The sequence below is a fragment of the Lycorma delicatula genome, chromosome 5 (genome assembly GCF_047948215.1).
Source record: "Lycorma delicatula isolate Av1 chromosome 5, ASM4794821v1, whole genome shotgun sequence".
Classification (NCBI taxonomy): domain Eukaryota; kingdom Metazoa; phylum Arthropoda; class Insecta; order Hemiptera; family Fulgoridae; genus Lycorma; species Lycorma delicatula.
Genome location: NC_134459.1, coordinates 173359036 through 173381709, shown reverse-complemented (window position 1 = coordinate 173381709; position 22674 = coordinate 173359036).

The window sequence follows — 22674 nt, the reverse complement described above, 5'->3', positions numbered from 1 at the left end:
CTCATTTTATAAAATCCATAAATTATTAACCATTATGTGAATTAGAATGTATTTTTATGCTGAATTTTAAATGAGATCAGTTATTCTCAATCACCCTCAGATTTTTAGTTGTGCTGTTTAGAATACTGAGAATCTTCTTAAATAATAGAATACACAAATAATAACAATGACAATTAAATTCCTACCTTTAATTTACAAACACTTACGTTTATCTTATTTTCCTTTTAGTACAGTCAATTTTTATTTGAAAATCCTTACCTACCGATTGATTTTTTTTCCATATGTTAGGGAAGTTTAACTCCAGATTTTTAACATCCCCCTCCCATAGATTTTTGAAAAACTCAAAAAGGTTTTGAAATGCGTTTTTCTCTGAATTTTAGAGAAAAGTTTTTCAAACAAAAAATGTAGAGGATATTCTCCTCTACAATTAATGTCTTTGAAGTTATGCCGAATAATTTGAAATTGAAATACTAGTTGGCGCTGAAGTTGTAAAAAACGTTTTTTTTCGGTTTTTTAATCGGAAAAAATCGTTTTGAAATACGAGTAATACGAATACGATTAAAAAAAATGGTACGCTTTTAAAACCCCCTAATTTGTTCAAGTGATCGAAATTCGCGGTTTATTCGAAAATTTAAAGCAGCCTGCTTTTTATGATTATGATTGCAAACTTAGGAAACACATAATTTTTAACATAGCTCAGAAACTATTCGATTTAGCATACTGGCAATGACTTCTGACTTAGGAGGTGGAAACTGAGGTTTGTAGAATGAACTGAGGGGTTAAATATGAGAAATAATTATTTTTGAAATCCTGTTACTGGCAAGAAAATTTATATATTTGCTGATGCTCCATACCTTATTAGACTTTTACGAAACCATTTTTTGAATTCTGGGATGTCAGTCAATGGAAAAATGTTAACAAAGATTACTATCATTCAATTGATCAAGAAATCTGGCTCTTCAGCTATAATTGCGCGTAAAGTCGCTGATCACCGCTTGACTGTAACAGATATACAAAGGCAAAAAGTGAAATTACCTACCCAGCTGTTCTCTCACACCAATTTGTGTTCCTTAAATATAATGGAGTCCTCAGGTCTCCTGCAAACTGAAAACTGGGAAGAGTTGCCATATATCATAAACTTGGTGAAGGATATTTTCAATCTAAACTACCAAGAATTTTCAAGAAAGAGAATGGCTGAGTTCAGACTGGAACTAGAAATTCAAAATAAAATTCTCCTTGATACGGAGTCAACGGTGAAGACGATGTGAGTTGGTCAAAAAAACGAGTCGCTTACGCTTTCCGGCTTGATACTTAGGAGTAGTTCACTAAGAATGCTGTTTGAAGATATGAAAAATAAATACAAAATTAGCAACATAATTACGAATAGGCTAAATCAGGACATCGTGGAGGGTTTTTTTTAGCATTATGAGATAAAACTGAGGACTACACGATCATCATTCACCGCTAGAATTTAAATACAGATTAAAAAATTACATTATTGGAAAATGACAGGGCTACATATTAAACAGCAAACGTAAAAGATAAACAAGACAGTGGTGAAATCACAGTTACCGAAAATACTTTCCATTCTATTTCATCCCTGCACCATAAGAATGGCAACTCAAATGAAGAAACGACGATCACCCCAAATATAAGAGGGTAAGTCAATTATTATCCGAAATTTGTTGGTAGTACTCTCCTGCTGGGTAGATGAGGCATGCGTGGTTTAACTGTTATGTCTGTGCAGGTTTGATGCTGCTAAGTTAATTCCATTATTGCTGCCCTGCCGTTAACCATGGCTGTTCCGCTTTCTGTTTGCACCAAAAAGAGCGACGTTCAGCGATCCATTTTTTGTGGTCGAAAAGTTTATCAGGAGCCAAAATTCGAAGACTTTCGGTACAGTACGGGAACAGTGTGTTGCCGCAACGGAGTGTCTACGAAAGGATTGAAAAATTCAAAAATGGCCGCATAAGTTTTACGCACGACGAAGAATCCGGACGACCGTTTACCACCACAAATGTGGAAATTATTGAGCGTGCACGCGACATAGTTTTCTTAGACAGACGAGTAAGTATCGATTAAGTGGCACATCGTCTGCAAGTTAGTCACGGTTCTGCCTATGAAATCATCCACAACAGACTTGGGTTTCATAAAGTCCGTGCAAGATGGGTCCCAAAACGACTCGCACAGTTGCATAAACAAACGCGCTTGGACATCTGCTAAAAACACTTGGATCGCTACGGTAACGAACGGGACATCTTCTTAGACAGATTCATCACCGGTGACGAAACATGGATCCATCATTACGAGCCGGAGAGTAAATGGCACAGTATGGAATGGAAACATCCAAATTCCCCCATGTAAAATAAAGTACAAGACCCAACCGTCCGCAGGAAAATGATACTTCTGGTTTTTTGGGACTCACAAGACCCAGTACTGGAACATTATGAGGAAAGGGACAATAAACAGTGCGCGTTACAATGAGATGCTTACTGCCAAGCTGAAGCCTGCATTTCGACACAAACGCCAATGACTACTCCTCGGTGTACCGGCTCACCCTCTGTATAGTACTGATCATGCCCCCTCTGACTACCACTTGTTAGGTCCACTCAAAGAGGCATTAAGGGGGTCGTCGATTTACCTCGGACGAAACACTGAAAAAAGCGGTGCATTCCCGGCTCGCAGCTCAACCGAAAACCTTCTTTTATGAAGGCATCAGGAAGCTTGTGCAACGATGGACCAAGTGCGTTGAAATGCAAGGGGGCTATGTTGAAAAATGATGTACATGTAAGTTTCCTATTTATAGTGAATAAAAATTTATAATTACATTGCGTATAATAATTGAATTACCCTCGTATATCGTGATTTACTTCACGACGTCGTGAAGTTCAAGGATATCGTCAACATTGTATACGATGGTTTAGAAAGTGTTGGCGGATTCGTCATCAACGAATTTAAAAATAAATATTCGGAATTAGGTACAGTTACTTCTAATTTGGGGAAGATAAAGTCGAGCGATTGTCAGAGGAGCAGTTATACAAATCATCTACGGATTTTTTACACAATCTTTGAAAATTTTGGAACATTTTTCAAAGAATAGAGTCAGCCTGAAAAGAACATTTTACCAAATCTCTACATTAAAAATCAAAAGAGGTTAATGCCCCAGAAGACGTAAACAAAATTTTCTTTACAATGGTTATGTTTTTTCCATTAAGAAAGGTAATAGTAACTTAACTGAGGTAAACCACTGAAAATAACATTTCAGAAGATTGTTACTTAATTTCAAAAGTCTGTTGTTTACCTGAAAAATATCTAACCTTTTCGGCGTTTACTCTTAATTTAGTTTTTCATGCTATTGAACAATTGATGAAAGAAATTGTGAAGTAATAAAGAAAACATAATCGTAGTGAATATTGAAAAAATATTATTTAGAATATAGCACACAAAACATAGGCCTATGTAACTAGAACATGGGATGTGGATTTAATTTGTTTTCCCATGGATATTTTCAAGAGTAATCATTCATCACCATTTTTTTTTTTTTTAGTAAGTAATCAACTTCATATAATATAAATAATATGTAATAATAATAATAATAATAATAAATAAAACAAACTAACATAAACGTGTAGGATAACGATAACATCTTCTGCCGATTTCTTTTCGCCTGGGCCTATAATAAATAATAGTTATTTTCCTTTAATCTAATTAAAAAAGAGTCATCTCACCGAGTTGATCTAGTGGTGAACCCGTCGTCGCAAATCAGCTGATTTCGAAGTCGAGAGTTCTTAGGTTCAAATCCTAGTAAAGACTTTTATACGGATTTGGTTACTTTTATACGAGTCGTTGATACCGGTGTTCTTTCGTGGTTGGATTTCAACTAATCACACGTCTCAGGATTGATCGATCTGAGACTGTACAAGACTACACTTCATTTATATTCATACATCCTCATTCATCCTCTGAAGTAATACCTAACGGTGGTTCCGGAGGCTAATACAGAAAAAGAATTAAAAATGGTCGAGTTAACAAATTATAATCGTACAAAACCATTATTTCAACAAAGCACAAGCTATAACACGTTATACAATACAAGCGGTGAGTAAATCTCGCCTGGCCAGAGTTGTTAGGGACGGAATGATGTCAGGTGTGGTAGCGGGATAGAGCAACACATGCGCAAGACTATCTGTTGTCGTAGTGTCATGTCTATTTGTTAAAATAGAAAAAGATATAGTTTGATATCAACTTTATTTATAGTATAGTTAAATGATTGATTGATAACGTAAAGAAAGAACATACTTATTATAAACATTAATTAATGTTATTAAAAATATATATCATAAATTATGTAGACCGATATTTAGAAAATTAAATGTATCCTTGTATTTATATTTATGAATGTGCAATCTTTGCTAAAATGAATAGTTGCTTATTCTTAAAAAATAACAGAACTATTTTTGTTACACTCAACACAATTCTTCGGCTTACAAGAAGGGCGATATTTGATTCCACTGTCATCTTTAAAACTTACTTAATCGTTTAAAAAATGTTCCCACCAATTTATTTAATATAAAATTGAACAATTTTCTTTTACATATATACATATTACGCTTTCGAATATTTTAACAGTAATTTGTTTAAAAATCCTGAATTTTCTGTACTTCCGTTTTTAACGAGTACAAAAATGTTGTTTTCTCCAGCCAGTTTTCCAGCTACTGCCGTGACTGGGTATGTGGGTATTGGCAAATGCAAATACTGCTACCGGTTTGCCAGACCAGACGTAGCTACAATGTAAGGGTAAATGTGCCATAAACATGTAGTCTGGAACAAACTCAGGTCGACCGCTCCTGAGACGCGTTGTTAATTAAAACCTAACCGCCAAACAACACCGGCATTCAAATTTATAGAAAATCAACAGCCTTTACAAGAACTCTTGTAAATCTAAACTTTTTTAAAAATATTCGGGAATTCGAAAATCAGCTGATTTTTCGAGACGAGTATAACCGCTAGACTAAATCGGAGGGTTAAATATGCGCTCAATTTAAATGCTTTAACATAAATATGTGCTCAATTTTCATTTCGATCTTCTGAATTGTGAATTATTTTACAGTTTCAAAAGGATGAACGAGTAAATATTTATAAGTACGGTTTAGGATATTTGAACGCAATAAATAAAAATTTTGCATCGTTTCAAAAAGAAAACAATATAACTTAAATACATCATAACAGATCTGAAACCGGGAACTGTAAAAATAGTGTGTTGTATTCCCGAATTCTCGTCAAAAAAAGCGAAAACCATTCCATCAGTAGAAAAGGTCATAGATTATTTTTGGAGGAGGATTTTTCGTGGCATACTACATCGACTTTCTAGAGAAGGTTGAATCGATAATGCGGCAATATTATGCACCCTTTCTGAATCGTCTAAATGACTAGAAAAGCATCCTATATTTGACGAAAATGATAGTTTTTTTTTCACCAAAACGATGCATCAGGTCACTCTGACGAATACCACTGTAAAACTGTCCTAATTCCAGAACGAAATTCTGCATACTTCCATTTATCAGACTTAGCACCTTCGGAATACTATCTGTTTTAAATATAAAGTGGTTTCTAGAAATATATTTACGCGAAATTATAAAATTATTACAAAAAAATCTGCTTATTCTGAAGACTTCGTTAAAACATCGTATAAAGATTTGATCGAAAAACTTCAACATTAAATGTATAGACTTGAAAGGAGATTATTATAATGAGAAATAAAAAAGATTTTCCCAAAAAGTTTTGTTTATTTTTGTACGGACTTAGCAAATACTCGTACTTATCGATTTCCTATTTATTTTGATTTTAAACAGTACAGCATATCGGTGCTTGAGTTAGTAACAAAAAAAAACTTTGTTGAAAAAATAAATGAAAATATCGGTTAAATTTATCTAATATTAAAATAATATTGAAAATTACAGCTTACCTTGATTTTTATACACATATTAGATAATAGTCCAAAACTTTAATGGCTTGACTCCCAGTATTTGTACTTCTATATATATAAGCTAATATACAGACTCCGGAGATATGTATTTGGTCTGCAGTAGAAGGTAGGACAAATCCGTTCCCCATCCCCTCATCAGAACTATACCGTGCCGGATAACGATTGATATCCAATAGCCGGAAAAGTGTAAACGACAAAATTAATGTAGTGTACTTCCACCGTGCAATCGGCCAGTAGAATAGAGATCGTAGAACACTTGCTTTTAGTTTCTATAAATATTTTGACATGTTTTTATTTTTATGCTTCTTGTGTGCATATAAAGCTGTATTTTTTTTCTCCAAAAGATGCGTTTAGATATTACGATACAAAAGTATACAAATAAGCCCATTATCTCAATTATTTTTTTGTCTAATAACTGTATGTAATTTAAATTAATATATTACATTTAAAAGTTAAAAAACATTTTAACTAATTTAAAAAATTAATACACGATTTGATGAGCCGAGTAAGAAAATTTAAATAGTAACGGGGAAAAAACAGAATTTATTAGTCATTGAAGAAGAGCGACTCTTTTCGTTATTTTATTTTGTTCCCTTTTGAAAAAGTATCAACTCATTCTAATCTAAAATTTAACAAACAAGACATTTGATCCATAAAAAATAATTAACGTCAAACACAGGCACACACACACACAAAAGAAAATATATATATATATATATATATATATATTAATAGTTTTGTAGTGTGTTTGACGTTATTTTTTAATTATTTTTTATTGAATATATATATTTAACAATAATACTAACAATTGATTCTGGAGAAAAAGAATCTCAAGGTTCCCACTTGTAGTATCATAACGAACCACGCTTCTAACTTGCCCTGTTAAAATTTGTTTGACTCTAAACTGACCATAACTCAAGAACGAATCGACTAATCTTCATTGAAAATGATCTAATAATTTTGGAGATTTTCGAACCACAAAACTTTATACTTTAGACTTTCCTTTCTTTTTCCTGTTTAGTCTCCGGTAATTACCGTTCAGGTAATACTTCAGAAGATAAATGAGGATGATATACGAGGTGCGACAATAAAGTAATGAGACTGATTTTTCTTTGCAAGATGTGGCAACCCTGCAGCTTGCGTAGGCACACCATCTTTGACCTTGGTCTATAAGCTACTTCTAGTCCAAGCGGCACATTGATGCAACTGCTCGGTCTTGAGTTGTGCTGTAATAAGTGAGCACGTGTTTGTGTCTCTCGTCACAGAAATGAAACCGCAAAATATTGCGCAACGGTATGCCATTTCTTTTTGCGTTAAATTGGGTGAAAACGCGACAACTTATGGTAGGCATTTGGAGAGAAGGGTATGTCAAGAGCTCAAATTTTTCGGTGGCATAAAATTTTTAGTGAAGGCAGAACGAATGGTGAACATGAAGACCGCAGTGGACGACCATCAACCTCACGGACAGATGTCAACTTGACCAGGTTGCGTGAAATCGTACGATCTGATCGAAGATTATCCGTGAAAATGATTGCAGAAGAACTCAACATCGATCGAGAAACGGTTCGTCTAATATTAACTGAAGATCTCGGTATGAGAAAGATTTGTGCAAAAATGGTCCCCAAAAATCTCGCACAAAAACAGCGAGAAACACGGAAAAATGTGGCAGCCGATCTGTTAGATCAATCCAGATTTGTTGAGCCGTGTTATCACGGGTGATGAAGGTTGGTTTTTTCAATACGATCCAGAGACAAAACGCCAAAGTTCGCAATGGTGCTCAAAGGGATCACCCAGACCAAAACCGATATTTGAACAAAGAAATTTTAGAAAGACTTCGTAAACGAGTTCTTCGTGTCCGTGCCAACATTGCTGATAATTGGATTCTGCATCACGATAATGAGCCATCCCATACTGCTCTGTCAGTACAGCAAGTTTTAACATCAAAACAAATTTCAGTACTACCACAGCCACCTTATTCACCAGATATCGCTCCGTGCGACTTTTTTCTATTTCCAAGAGTCAAAATGGCGGTCAAGGGACACCATTTTCAAACAACACAAGATGTCCAAAAAGCTGTGACGAGGGTCTTGGAGGACATTACAGAAGATGAGTTCCAGAAATGTTATCATCAATGGCAGAAGCGCTGGAATAAGTGTATGGAATCAGACGGGAACTACTTTGAAGGAGACAACACTAAACATGACTAAAACGGTAAGCAACATTTTTTTTTACATCAGTCTCATTACTTTATTGTCGCACCTCGTATATGAGTGTTAATGAAGTGTAGCCTTGTACAGTCTCAGTTCGACCATCCGTGAGATGTGTGATTAATTGAAACCCAACCACCAAAACACCGGTATCCACGATCTGGTATTCAACTCCGTTTATACTTTGGCTTATGTATAAATAAATATACCCAAAATAACATATGGTTGTTTCGTATCCCTCACACCTTAAACCGTAAAGAAAATTCATTTTCACCACCACTCTTACCATGAGACAGAAATTAATACTGTACTTTTCTTCGAAAAGTCAGTAAAAATGTAATCTAATACTATATGGTAGAGCGGGGATGTATTGTGACTCACAAAGAAAATTATACTGCTTGTCCTGTAAGCAACGCTAATCTAACTTGTTATGGGATTATTACACTACTCTTTCCTTTTCGCTGTTATTTTAAAAGAAATTTTCCTTTTAGTTGTTCATTCACCTTCATCCTAATAATTAATTTTACCTTTTAAAACGAATATTCCAGGGCTTTTTCTATTTTATAAAATGTCCATTCCTGACTGCAATAGATAATTTGAAAAATTATCAAAAACCTAATTCTGTCCTTCCAAACGTCCAAATTTAGGTAGGACTAATAGAAAAAGTATTCATTAAGCAGTATATAAATTATATTTTACTTCTCCTAATATATGGTTGTGCTTATAATTATTCCCTTAGATAATATTCAATAAAAAGAGAAAGTTTGCTGATCGGATCAAATTTTGCATGTCTTTTTTGTAGATCTTGACGTTTCATGACGCTTATCAAAGAACACAATTTTAAAATTGAAAAATTCCGAAAGGATATATGTGTATATGTTGGCCTGCTTTTTTCATATCTCCAGACCGGATAGGCCGATTTGCATGAAATTTGGCACAATTTTTTCCTCTATATGGAGCATTGATCCCATTTAATTTTAGTCACAATTGGTCAAGAAGATAAGTTATAGTTATAGTTCCGTAGTTATCACAAAACTTTACACTAAGGATAGTTTGATTTTTTGCCTAATTTAATGTCCCTTAGCTAAGATACTTTCTGAAAGGGTTCGGTTTCATTCCAACTCCCATAAAGGAGTGGGGGCAAAAAAACTTTTTTTCTTTATTCTAGTTATTGGACTCAAGTCACATTCTTGTACTAATAATTAAATGATTCCATTACAGTTTTATGTCGCTTTGCATATATATTTGAACGATTACATTCGATAGTGGCGGATAATAAACTTAATTTTCTTCCTTTGGCTTTATATATAACTCTCCGTTGAGGAGGAGACAAAGTAACTGCTCGGGCGGGCATGATACGAGAGAGGCAGAGGAGATTGGATCAATCATCAACTGGGCGTTGGACCCTCCGCTTAATCAAACACGTTGCACCATGAATTGACCGCAAATTCGGACAACTCAGTTTCTGGCTAACCCAGTTCTTCACGGGGTACGGGGTCTTTCGGTCATATCTTTTCAGGTGGAAGAGGGCTCTCAATTCCGAGTTCCTATATTGCGAAGACTATGACTCCCCTGAACATGTGTTCAGGCGTCGACGGTTGAAAGGGGCATCTGCGAACAAATAACTGGACCCTTCGATGTAGACACGATTGTACCAAACATGCTATCTGAGTGGAAAAATTCAGGGCTGTGTCAAAATATATAAACCTAATTTAGTTGTTTTTCATCACATACTTTTTTACTTCAGATTGGATTAATCGATTTTTCTGAAATTTTGTACTCTGAATACAATTCATTAATGTAATTTTAATTTTTGTTACAATCGATTAAGAGAGTGAGTAAACGTGGTTACCGTGGGTCCTATATCTCAAAATTTTACTGAAAGCGTAAAATTATTTTTCTACATAATGTTTACTTGCATACTGGCATACTATAATGATCTCCATAAGTTTCTTCCTAAGTTGAAGATGTAACCCCGTTACATCTGTTGATCCCTCGGTTACAGAGCTTCCGGGAATTGCCGTTCAGATATTACTTCAGAGGATGAATGAGGATGTGTAGTGTAGGATGTAAATGAAGTGTAGTCTTATACAGTCTCAGTTCGATCATTCCTGAGGTGTGTGGTTAATTGAAACCCAACCACCAAAGAACACCGGTATCCGCTATCTGGTATTCAACACAACTGACCAAATATAACTGATTTGTTAAAAACGATTAAAATTGGTAAGAATAATGGTTAAGCATTTAATAGGGTATATTTTTCAGATTTTTAAAAAAGTTTTACATAAATGTTAGCTATAAATATAATAAAATGAATATTTTTCTTGTTTTTATCGACTTTTCCAAGAAAATTACGGTATTACTGACGGTCGCACGGTGGGATTGGGGTTGAATTGGATTTTCTTCACGTTTTGAGGTACGAGAAGTACAAAAATACCATTCACTTAAAATGCAATTTCCATATACATATGACCTATGAGTGAAATTTGTTGCTCAAAAACATCCAAAGCTACTACATCGATTTCATTGAAATTTAGATATACCGTAGTAGTATATCTAAAGTTATGTATGTGAAAATTTGATAAAGATTGCTTAGTTGTTCTTCAGTTACGCTCAATTTAAGGTCACCAGCAGACAACATAACCTCAATTTGTGTATTTTTTCTACCTGGTTATGGAGTAAGTAGCAGTAGAGGGTGAGTTTAAACAAGGGTCTACTCCGTATTTTTAATTATTTCATCAAATTTTTCAGTTATAATTTAATTTTTTTATAAATAGAAAATATATTTTAATATTGAATAAAAAATAAAAATTACTTTTAATTTTCTCATTTAATTTATTTGTACACTTCTTGCGCAAAAAATAATTACAATAAAATATTATACAAAAAAAAATAACGAAAATTCGGACTTCTGGGCAAGGATTTTTTTATATTAATTAATTTTTTTTTTAACAAAAACTTCAGCAGTGAAATTACAATGCACAGGTTAATAAAAATCAGATTACGAAATAAAAGTAATACCAAACCAAATTTATTAACATATTATAAAGCGAATTATTTAACTTTAAACCCATCGGTAAAGATGTAGCCAAGTGTAAAATTACTCGGGATTAAAATACTTCTTCAATTCCAGTAACGTTCCACAACACACAACTTACATGTACTAAAATCTCATTAGAAACAAAATTGAGAAATATCAAATCATCATAATGTAAAGAAATCAATAAATATGTAAACAAAATAATATCTTTATAAAATTTATAACGATATCAATGATATTCTATCATTATCATTAAATACTTAGATTATTTTATGTACTTGGATTTTAACAAAAATATATCTTCACGAAAAAAAAACATTATAACTTGAATAACTACTTTTTCTTTGTACTTTGACTGTGTAAACTAGATATCCTTGCTACTTTTTAACGCTGTCATTTTTTTTTGAAAAGGAATTGGCAACTTATAAAGTAGAGATGCTATCGATCTTAATGTTCCTTTCACTTAATTCCGCATTGCTATTTGTTACAACGATGTTTACGCTATTAACTTCCAAGAAAAACGTGTCTCTATAACAAACTATAAAAACTAGCAACCAGAAAAAGATTATAAACAAAGTTGAAAGCTTTGTTAAAAATCGGTTCAACCTTTCTTTTTTCGTATTTTTTTAATATTAAGCATAAAATACTCGCAAAATAATATTATGATAATATTAAGCATATGTAGAACTAACTACACTTCTCCATCAAGAAAATTTTTGCGAAGGGAATCATCGATTAAATTTTATTCAGATTTTTGTTATAATAGAAAGGAAAGATTGAAAACAAAAAATGTTAACTTCCTATAAATATACTGATAAATTTAAACAAGCAAATGTCTTTAAAATAAAACGTACTTTTATGAAAAGTATGACTACCTCTATGACGTTCAGTCAAATCGAAATATATTAACATTTTTTTAAATTTACAATTTAAAATTTTCCTTTACTTAATTTTGTAAGTAAAACTTGTATAAAAAAAATGATGCGATTTAATAATCATACACCTGTGTAACCATGCACGGTCAGTGAATAAAATTTGCACTATTTGAAAGTGCGCGTCCCAGAGTTTCATATACCGGCCGCCGCGCCGTTGCAATACTAGCGCTTAAATGTACGTTAACTTCAGTCCTAAAGAAGACGGTGTCTATATAACAGAAGAAGTTTTATGTTCTACAATTTACGAAGACAAAGTCTTTAAAAACGGTTCATCACGCGTTTCGACGGCGTTTTAGGATCGATTCACCATCGGCTAAGAACGTTCGTCGCTGGTATAAACGGTTTGAATAATCAGGAAATTAATGTAAAAGGAAGAGTCTAGGATGACCACGCACTTCAAAAAAAATTTATAACGAATTTAAGAACTTTTCAGCGAACCCCGAAAAATGTCTACTCGTCGCGATAGCCGAGAATTTACAATCCCTCATTTGACTGTTTGGGGTGTGTTAAGACGACTCTTGCGTTTCAGACTATACCGATTACATCGGATACAAGATCTTCGTATAAGTGAAAAAACAAAATCTAACAATTTCTGTAATATGCTCTTATTCATATAGTCGATATGAAAGACGGTAGGTTCTTTCTCCCAATTAATTTTTAGCGATGAAGCAACAGTCCATTTAAGCAGTAAAGTTTCACGTAACAATACTCGTTTACGGGGATTTGAGAACCCGTACAACAGGAGCTAGTTCGCCAACAATGATTTTTAATGTTTTTCGTGCGGTTTCGTTTACAAAAATGCATGACCTTTTCTTTATAGAAAGAAACAAAGTAACAGGACATTCTTATCTCGAGAACCTGCAGGACTGGCTTTTTCCACAACTAAATTAAAACTGTGAAGAATTAATTTTTCAGCAACATTGGATCCACCATATCGAGTTCGCCTAAATCAGTTCGTCGGTTTCTAAATGAAACATCGCCATGACGCTGAATACCGCGGTACGGGGGAGTAAGACTCGGCTCTACACTTTGGTCCCGAGATCCTCAGGCTGTCTTTAGACGTTTTCTTGTTGGAATATGTAAAACAAAGTGTTTATGTTCTACCATTACCTGCTGATTTTGATGAGCTAAAAACCAGGATTACAGTTGTACTAACTTTTGTTAACAGAATAATATTATCTTTAACGCATTTCGGATATCATCTTGATATTATCTGTGCAAAAAATGGAGGGATTGTAGAACGTTTATAACTTTGTATATAAAATTTTAAACACTTTTCAATAGTGTGTAATCTGTGTTGTAATTGAATCATATTTTTATTATGAAATGTATCTGTTTGAAATCGGGTTTCTTTTTTAACTCATAACACGAACAAGTAATTAATTATAAAGTGTGGGTGTGCTTTGCAGTAAGACGAGTTCGTTTAATTTGTAATAATTTACTCATTTCCTGTTTGGTTTCGTAATGGTGCTCTGTACATTATAAAATAAAAAATTACTAAAAATCACATCTACGGGCCCTTTTTTTTTCCGGAGTCAATTGACCGGTTTGGTAACCTTTTAATTTTTTTCTGTACTATGCTAATATTTTAATATCGACGTATTTCTTACATCCTTCATTATATATTTTATCTATTCCGATCTTTGTCGTCCTTTACAGATTGTTTCCCTTCATTAACAAATTAAACTAAATCTTGATGACCTAATATTTGTCTTAACACTTCTACATGTCGATTTTGTCAATCCATCAGATTTTTAAATTCTTTACGTAACACAAAAATTTCAAAGGTTTCTATTTTTTTCTTTACTTCTCCTATTGTTAATGTTTCATTCTCGAAAAGCTTTGTATTCCACACAGATAATTCTGAAAATATCTAAAATCTTTAAATCATTTTACCAAGGATTTTAAGACGATAAGATCCTAAATAAGCATATCAGAATGTTAACTGAAAACAGATGTTATACATATGTATACACTGAATCTCATGAAAATATCTCAATCCATTACTAAGATACAAACTTTTATTGAAGACGCATAAAATGCCTCACAAGGGAAAATGAAGCGAGATAAGGCGTTTGTCCTCGTGAACTTTTTTGTTTATTTTGATATCCTGAATCAATCCCTTAAGTTTGGTCGACATATCACGGTACGCTGTGTATATATTCAAGACCAGTGATATCATACCGTGCGGTTGTTAAGTAAAATTAAAAATGAATTGATTCCTGCTGACCGCTTGACTCTTTTTCATTTTTATCCTCCTCCCGCAAACAAATAATGTAAATTTTTAACTACCTTTATTTTAACTGATAGTATAGTTTAATTAAAATATTACAACGTTAATTAAACTACACTAAACATTATAACAACAATTTTTTACTTCCTTGTACGAAGTAAAGGAAGTATTGTGATCACGAAAAACTTTGGTTTTCAAATTTTAATGTTAATATCCATTTTTATCACCCTGAATCCATTGTGACTAGTTTTGACGTCTGTATGTAAGCATGTATGTACGTAAGCTTTTCCAAATGCTTCTCTCCATCAGTTAATTGCAACACCTCTGCATTTGTCAGTTTACCCACCCGTTTGATTTTTAACATTCTCCTATAGCACCGCATTTCAAAAGCTTCTACCTTTTCTTCTCAAGCACTCCGATCGTCCAAGTTTCACTTTCATTTAAAGCGACACTCCAAACGTACACTTTAAAAAATCTTTTCCCGACATTTAAATTAATTATTGATGTAAAAAAATTATATTTCTGACTGAAAGCTCGTTTCGCCTGTGCTATTCGGCATTTTATGTCGCTCCTGCTTCGTCCATCTTTAGTAATTCTACTTCCCAAATAACAAAATTCTTCTACCTCCGTATTCTTTTCTCTTCCTATTTCTATATTCAGTGAACCATCTACATTATTTCTACTACATTTCATTACTTTCGTTTTGTTCTTTTTTATTTTTATGCGGTAGTTCTTGCGTTAGATGCAAGAACATCCAAAATTCATCCATGCCATTCACTTTTCTTCTAACTCCTTTTTACTCTCGGCTAGAATTACTATATCATCAGCAAATCGTAGCATCTTTATCTTTTCACCTTGTACTGTTACTCCGAATCTAAATTGTTCTTTAACATCATTAACTGCTAGTTCTATGTAAAGATTAAAAAGTAATGGAGATAGGGAACATCCTTGTCGTACTCTCTTTCTTATTACGGCTCCTTGGTAATGTTCTTCAATTATTACTGTTGCTGTTTGTTTCCTGTAAATGTTAGCAATCGTTCTTCTATCTCTGTATGTGAACCCTAATTTTTTTTAAATGCTGAACATTATTCCAGTCTACGTTATCGAATGCCTTTATTAAAAGTTAAAATAAAAGAAAGGAAATTTAAAAAAACTTTTCTGCATTTTAGGTCGCGTCAATAATTTAAAAAAATTGTAGATACTTCTTAATAGCTCTATATATGAAATATAAGCTTTCAAAAACTATTGAAAAATATTTAAATTGTTCTTTAACATCATTAACCGCTAGTTCTATGTAAAGATTAAAAAGTAACTGGGATAGGAAACATCCTTGTCGGACTCCCTTTTTTATTACTGCTTCTTTCTTACGTTCTTCTATTATTACTGTTGCAGTTTGGTTTCTGTAATTGTTAGCAATTAGTCTTCTATCTTTATTCTTGATCCCTAAACCTTTTTAAAATATTGATCATTTTATGCCAAGTATGTTGGTTTTTATGTAGGATTTGGTAAAAATTACGAAGTTAAAGATGTATAAAAAGTAAGCTGACGATAAAAATAATATTTTAGAGAGAAAGTAACTAATAAAAGTGTTTTCATAAAAAAACATAACTATTACAAAGTTTCCAATGTGTCTGCATCGTACGTAGCATACCAATTCTGTTACTATATATTACATACTGTATAAAAATATGTATAAAATAAGCATAAAAATTAAATTAGAACGTGCATGTTACATTAATAAATTTAACGCAACACGCAAAATTGTAACATGCACACGAATTATGTTAAGTCAGTATCTTAAACACACACTATATTAATAAAAATGCTAAGTATAAAATTATTAATTACGATGGGCGTGTTACAAGTTTATGCAATCTAATCGCATTCATATATATACCTAGTTAAAAGAAAAATCATAACATTTCTTTTTACGGTAACTAACATAATTTTAGTATTGATAATCAATCATCATCGTATTTTTCACTACAAAAATAAAGTAATTAAAAAAAATACTTACATTTATACAACAAGCCATATTATTTATATATATAATAGTTTGGCTTTAGTCTTGGTTTTCCCTATGGAATTATGAAATAGTTATTTATTTATAACAAAAAACATAATGTTTTTAAAAAAAATTTTTGAGCAAATTATAAAAAATATATTTTTTGCCTTTTAGATTCTTACATTTTATGGTCTGTACCAGATTAAAAGCAAACTATTTTTTACTCCTTAATTTGATTCCAAATTAAAAAACGATGATGTGGACAACATATGACTTCCTTGAATGCCTATTAAATTACATATACACATATTTTTTTAAAATGAAAATACATAAAATTTTATTTCATTAATAACTTTTTTTTTGTTGTTGTTGAATTATGATTTATAGTGAAATTTATTTTATAATAAGAGGTTTATAATAAGAGATTTATTTTATAATATGTACTAATAAATCAATATATCTAAATTTAAAAAAAGTTATAAAAAAAAGTGAAGTCTGATTCGAACCGATGTGCCTTTCCCTTCTAAGATCCAAATAATTCATTAATATATTATTTGGCTATATAACTCTGTAACCGGTGAAAAAGGTACCGCTTGATATACCGTTGAAAAGCTCTCGATGAGAGCTGATTACTGCAGTTAAGAAAACGTCCAAAATCTAAATTGTTTGGATTTTCGGCTTTTATGGACACTTTTGGTTCAGTCGATTGCAATCAAAAGGGAAGGTGCACAACTAGATGTTTCAACAGTCCTAAATCAAAATCTCAACATCCTACGGTTAATCGTTTTTGAGTTATACGAGATACATACGTACGTACAGACGTCACGCCGAAACTAGGTAAAATGGATTCAGTGATAATCAAAATTGATATTTCCGTTGAAATCTGAAAACCGAAATTTTTCGCGATCACAATAGTTACTTTACTTCGTACAAGGAAGTAAAAGCAACAAACAAAAAAGAAAAAAAATCTTTTTTGAATTTATTGATTTTTAAAAAAAATTAGTTTAAAATATTAATGTTATAAAATATATTTAGCTTATTTTATAAACAACATACGTACTCGTATGTATAGTGAGAACCCTACAAATTATACTTATTTTCTGTTCCGGTTAATTTCATAGCAACGAGACCGACATGCCACATAGTGATGCTTTTCAAAACTAGCCTCTCAGATCTAACCACCGGTTTAGTCTAGTGGTGAACGCGTCTTCCCAAATCAGCTGATTTGGAAGTCGAGAGTTCCAGCGTTCAAGGCCTAGTAAAGCTAGTTATTTTTACACGGACTTGAATACTAGATCGTGGATACCGGTGTTCTTTGGTGGTTGGGTTTCAATTAACCACACATCTCAGGAATGGTCGAACTGAGACTGTACAAGACTACACTTAATTTACACTCACACATATCATCCTCATTCATTCTCTGAAGTATTTTCTGAACGGTAGTTACCGGAGGCTAAACAGGAAAAAAAAGAAAAGAAAAGCCTCTCAGATCTATCCCACCGGCTTGGTTTAGTGGTGAACGCGTCTTCCCAAATCTGCTGATTCACAGATTCTGTCTTAGATATTAAAGATTTTGTTTTTCAGTGCCCTTTAAAATTATGTTATAATTCTACTCTTACTATATAAAATATTTGACGTTAAATCCCCCCGAGCCATTTAATATTGGCTTAGGGATGTGTTCATCTATTACCGAAAAAATAGATCGTTTCAAGGCAGGAGCATTTGGTAAATTTCATTTTTCTTGATAAATTTCATGTTTAACGACCGATGAGTTATTTAAGGGTTGCCATATTTAAATCGTTACTAAGTATATGTTACCGTTAGCATCGTTAAATATTGGCAACTTGAGATAAAATTCAAGGAAATTTTCTGGTTGTTGAGCAGACGTTCTCGTTTGTCCTTGCCTAATTTCTCCCGTTAAAGCCCAACAGGGCTATTAACGGCGGGGATGGTGTAGTGACCGGAACACTAGGCGGGTGTCTTACTCTACGGGGTTGGGATGTCCTTGTCTAATGAGTTGCTGGTGCTTGACAATTCTAAAACGTATCTGTAGCTATGGGGCACTGTGAGCAGAAGGAATGTCGACATCATACAGCGATTTCAGGATAAAGTAGCGAGATTATATCAAAGACGCCTTGGTTTACAAGGAACAATAATATCCAGGATTATTTGGGAATACGAACCGTGCGAGAGGAGATTCAACGTTTCAGTTCAAAGTACAAAGTTCGGATTAACTACCATCCAAATCACTTGGCTTTGAACCTATTAGACAATGGGGATGAAAAGGTTGAATCGTCTACACATTCTAGACGCAAGTTGGGACACTTGCGTCAGGCCCTACATCCCTGGGCCGGACATCCAATTAAGTATACTCGGCCCAGAGACGTGTCCTTCCGATTCTAAGGAGGTCTCTCCATCCACCGGCTTAACATCCGGCACGACAGGTCAACCCTCCCGGTTCCGGATCTTTTGTACCTGCCTCTAATCCCCGGCGGGGGAAACAGGGCCCGGCTATGCCGTTCCCCGCAACCCCGCCAAGAACCGGGTCTCGGTCATTATGCCTTGCCTCAAACCAAAGGTGCCAGCACCAAGGGCGCAAGCACCCCCAGAAAACCAGCACCCGCGGCCGGGTCTCGGTCTTAACTTAACCCCTCGCGAAGGCTTTCCCATGGAGTCTCCGTCCCCTCACAGGAACCCGTACACCTAAGCGTACGGGTCCTCTCAGAGGAGGCTGTCCATCCTTCCCTATACTTAGCGCTCTAGTAACCCCGGCGTCGATATTCCTCCACCTTCGTACGGAGAACTGTTCTCGCGAAGTTTGCGAACCGTTTCCGGTTATTTTCAGAGGCCAACATCCACTCCACAAGATTTCCCGTCACAATGCGTTCATCTACTAATCGTTGGCCGTGTTGCGCCCATCTATGGCACTCGAACAGTGTATGTTCGGCGTCATCTACGCCCTGACAATATTCACAAACAGGCTACTCCTTCTTACCAATTCTATTCAGGTAGGTGCTGAAACAGCCACGGCCAGACATTAATTGGGTAATGTGGTAATCCATATCACCGTAACGCCGGTCCAGTCAGTTATCTAATTCATGTATTAGTCCCCTGGTCCACTCTGCTACTGATGACTCGGTCCAGACCGTCTTCCACTCATTCCTAATCACCTCTTCTGCTTCAATTTTATTATGGCCAGCCGCCCTTGGCCTCCTACCTTTGACTTGTTGATCAATTGGCGGAACTGATGCCAAAACGCATAACGCGTTGTACGACATTGTACGGTAACCTGCCACTACTCCTAATAGCGCCGCCCGATGCATACTTGTCAGTTTTTGTCTGTTTCTTTGTATATTAATGCCGCGTATAGTACAGACGACACCATCGCAGACGTGATGAGCCTCCTTCTTGACGTTCAGCAAACAGCCCCCTGATCGCTTTTACTGTCGACGAAGCCCTCTTGCACACCATTTCTATATTCTTGCCAAACTTTAGATTCTTATCTAGCACAACCCCCAGATATTTTGTGCTAGTAACTTCAGTAATATCCTCTTCACGGATCGCAATATTCACACCGCGATGTCTCCGTCTACCCGTGAAGAGGATACACCTACTTTTGGTAGGAGACACCTCCATACTATTTCTTTGGGACACTTACAGGGACTATAGTGAACTATAGTAAAGTCTATAGATCTATAGTAAAGTCGGTTTGAATATTATGTATTCGACTCTTAATTTTAAATTTGTTAAATATACTTTTCTTTTTTTTAAATTGGTTCATCATTTTTTTTTTTGCTTCTTCTTTTATATCTTATTTTGCTTTCTGTTGTACTAATGGTATTGATCGTCATTTTTAGTTGCTAATTATATGCACTTGGCATAAAAGTTTTTATTATACTAGTCTGCAATTTTCGAGGACTCATGTGATTTGAGGTGTGATCCAATTTACTAAAAGTTTATGTAAGTATAACAGTTTGTAAATAAACCTTGAAACGAAAAAAACTTTTATTGAATTAACGTTTTATTGATTGAATAAATAAAAAATAATAACATCTTTTAATTTCTATAATCGGTTTAAAAAGATTTATCAAAAATAAATATTTTTGAAATAAAATATTTTTAAATTGCAGCTGTTTTATTCATATACAAGCCTTATTTTTATTTTTTCTCTTTTTTTTTGTATTAATTATTTCTTTTACTGTTGAGGTCAACTTAACAGTTTAAGATTGTTATTATTTGCTTTCTTTTCAATTATTTTCCGGTTAAAATTTGTAAAGGATAAAACTGCTTTCTTCTGTATATTTTAAAGAAATTTAAATAATTTATCAGATCTAATCTGATAAATTTTTTCACGATATTACATTTAAGAAACGATTTAATTTAATCCAATTTATAAACAAATGTCGAAAAATATTCATGCTAGTATCCGTAAAAGGAAATTTATTTATTTGGTATATTTTAACTGTTGAATACTAATAATATAATTTTATTTTTAAATTTGTATTATAATAAATTATTCATGCGTATCATTCCCTTAATTAAATATAAAATTTTATACTCTCAACTGACCTTTACTAACGGTACATAAATAATAACTTAATAGAATCAATTCTTGACCGTAGCGTAATTAATTATGATCGCAGTAATTTCTCATTAAAATTTTTATTGTTAATATTCAAAAGATTGCAAGAATTTATTTGTATTAATATCAAAACCAATGTTAAATTTAAATAGACTTATAAAGTTGAAACTATATTGAATTTCATCTGTGCTAGGTTGAAATGTAAAAATAATATTTCATTTTACTTATTTTTATGAACTAAAACTGCTTCTTTATTTTAATAAGACATTATTTTTATGTTTAAAGTTGTTTTCTGCGATGAAAAAAATTAATAAAATCAATACGGAGAGAAAAGAAATTAATGATAGAAGTTATAATAAATGGTCATTAATATAAATCTGAAAGCAAGATTGCGCTCAAAAACCCGTAAAAAATGTATATGTGTATATACACAGACTGGAACGCAAGATGGACAATACATATCCCCCCTATCCTTCGCAGAACCTGGACAATAGTTCCTTGCTGCTGTGTCATTCTTAATATCGGATATTTATTTATTTAGTGTCGATTACATATTTGTTTTACCGGTGGACAGATTGTGGATTGCGTTCCGATCCTTAAAGATCAATTTTAAATATCACTAATTGGGCTTTCCTTGGGAGATCAGCCTTGGGAGATGTATTTACGACTTTATCCCGGCGCGATTTCCTTTCATTCAGTCCACTGAAGGCCTATCGGTGTTACTGCCTTTTGTCCTAGCAGGAATGTCTGATAGGACCCTAGTTATTGGAGAATAAAATGTACTCCTTTCGCAGGAAAGCGTATACACATAAAAACCTCGTTTCCTGCACTGAAAGTGTTAGAGGTATATTCTTCTTTTTTAAAACCCTCATCACTACTAAAAAGAAGAAAAAATTCTACGGTTCACAACCGCAGAGTTTTAACCGTTGGTTCACAACCGTTGTTTTTACACTGGAAAATCCTAATAAGCTCTTTTCTAAAAAAGAGCTTCAAGAACAAGAAAAGGCATGATGGAATTAATGAAATTTTTGAAAAAAGATACTATGTGGTAATCAAAAACGAGTATCCATCGTGATAACAAGCCAATGAATTAAAGCCTTGGGATTATGGAGAGCCAAACCAACATGCAAGAAGGAATTGGAGCCTTTTCGTAGAAAAAGCTCCACCGTCAGAATGAAAACAAAAACGCAAATATCTCTTTGGAACGTTAAGCATCAAATCCTTGTTAAAAATTGGGAAACAAAGAATTAATAAAAATTTTAGACGAATAAAAAATCTAATTAACAAGATTCACACATGAAAACTCAAGGCTCAGAAAATTATAGTCAAAAAGGAAAACTTTAAAAAAATAAAAGATGAAAGTAGGGCTAAAAATTTCCTTCATGAAGATAGAATTCATGACCAACATCGATTCTCCGAAGTCTAAATACGAGATATAAAAAGAATCGACAATAAATTAAAATATCTTGGAGAAGTACCCAAAATAAATGATTCAAGTAAAGAAGGCGATCTATCAAGAATGAGAAGAATGGAATTGCCTACCGACTAAGAAAATATATTTACAATAAAAATAGTATCTCAAAAGAGGTCAAAAAACACGCATTACATTACGGTAATCAAACCGGCTAGCTTGTACGCATAAAAATACCTGTCCAATTCGAAATTAGGTGAAATAAATGGAATAAA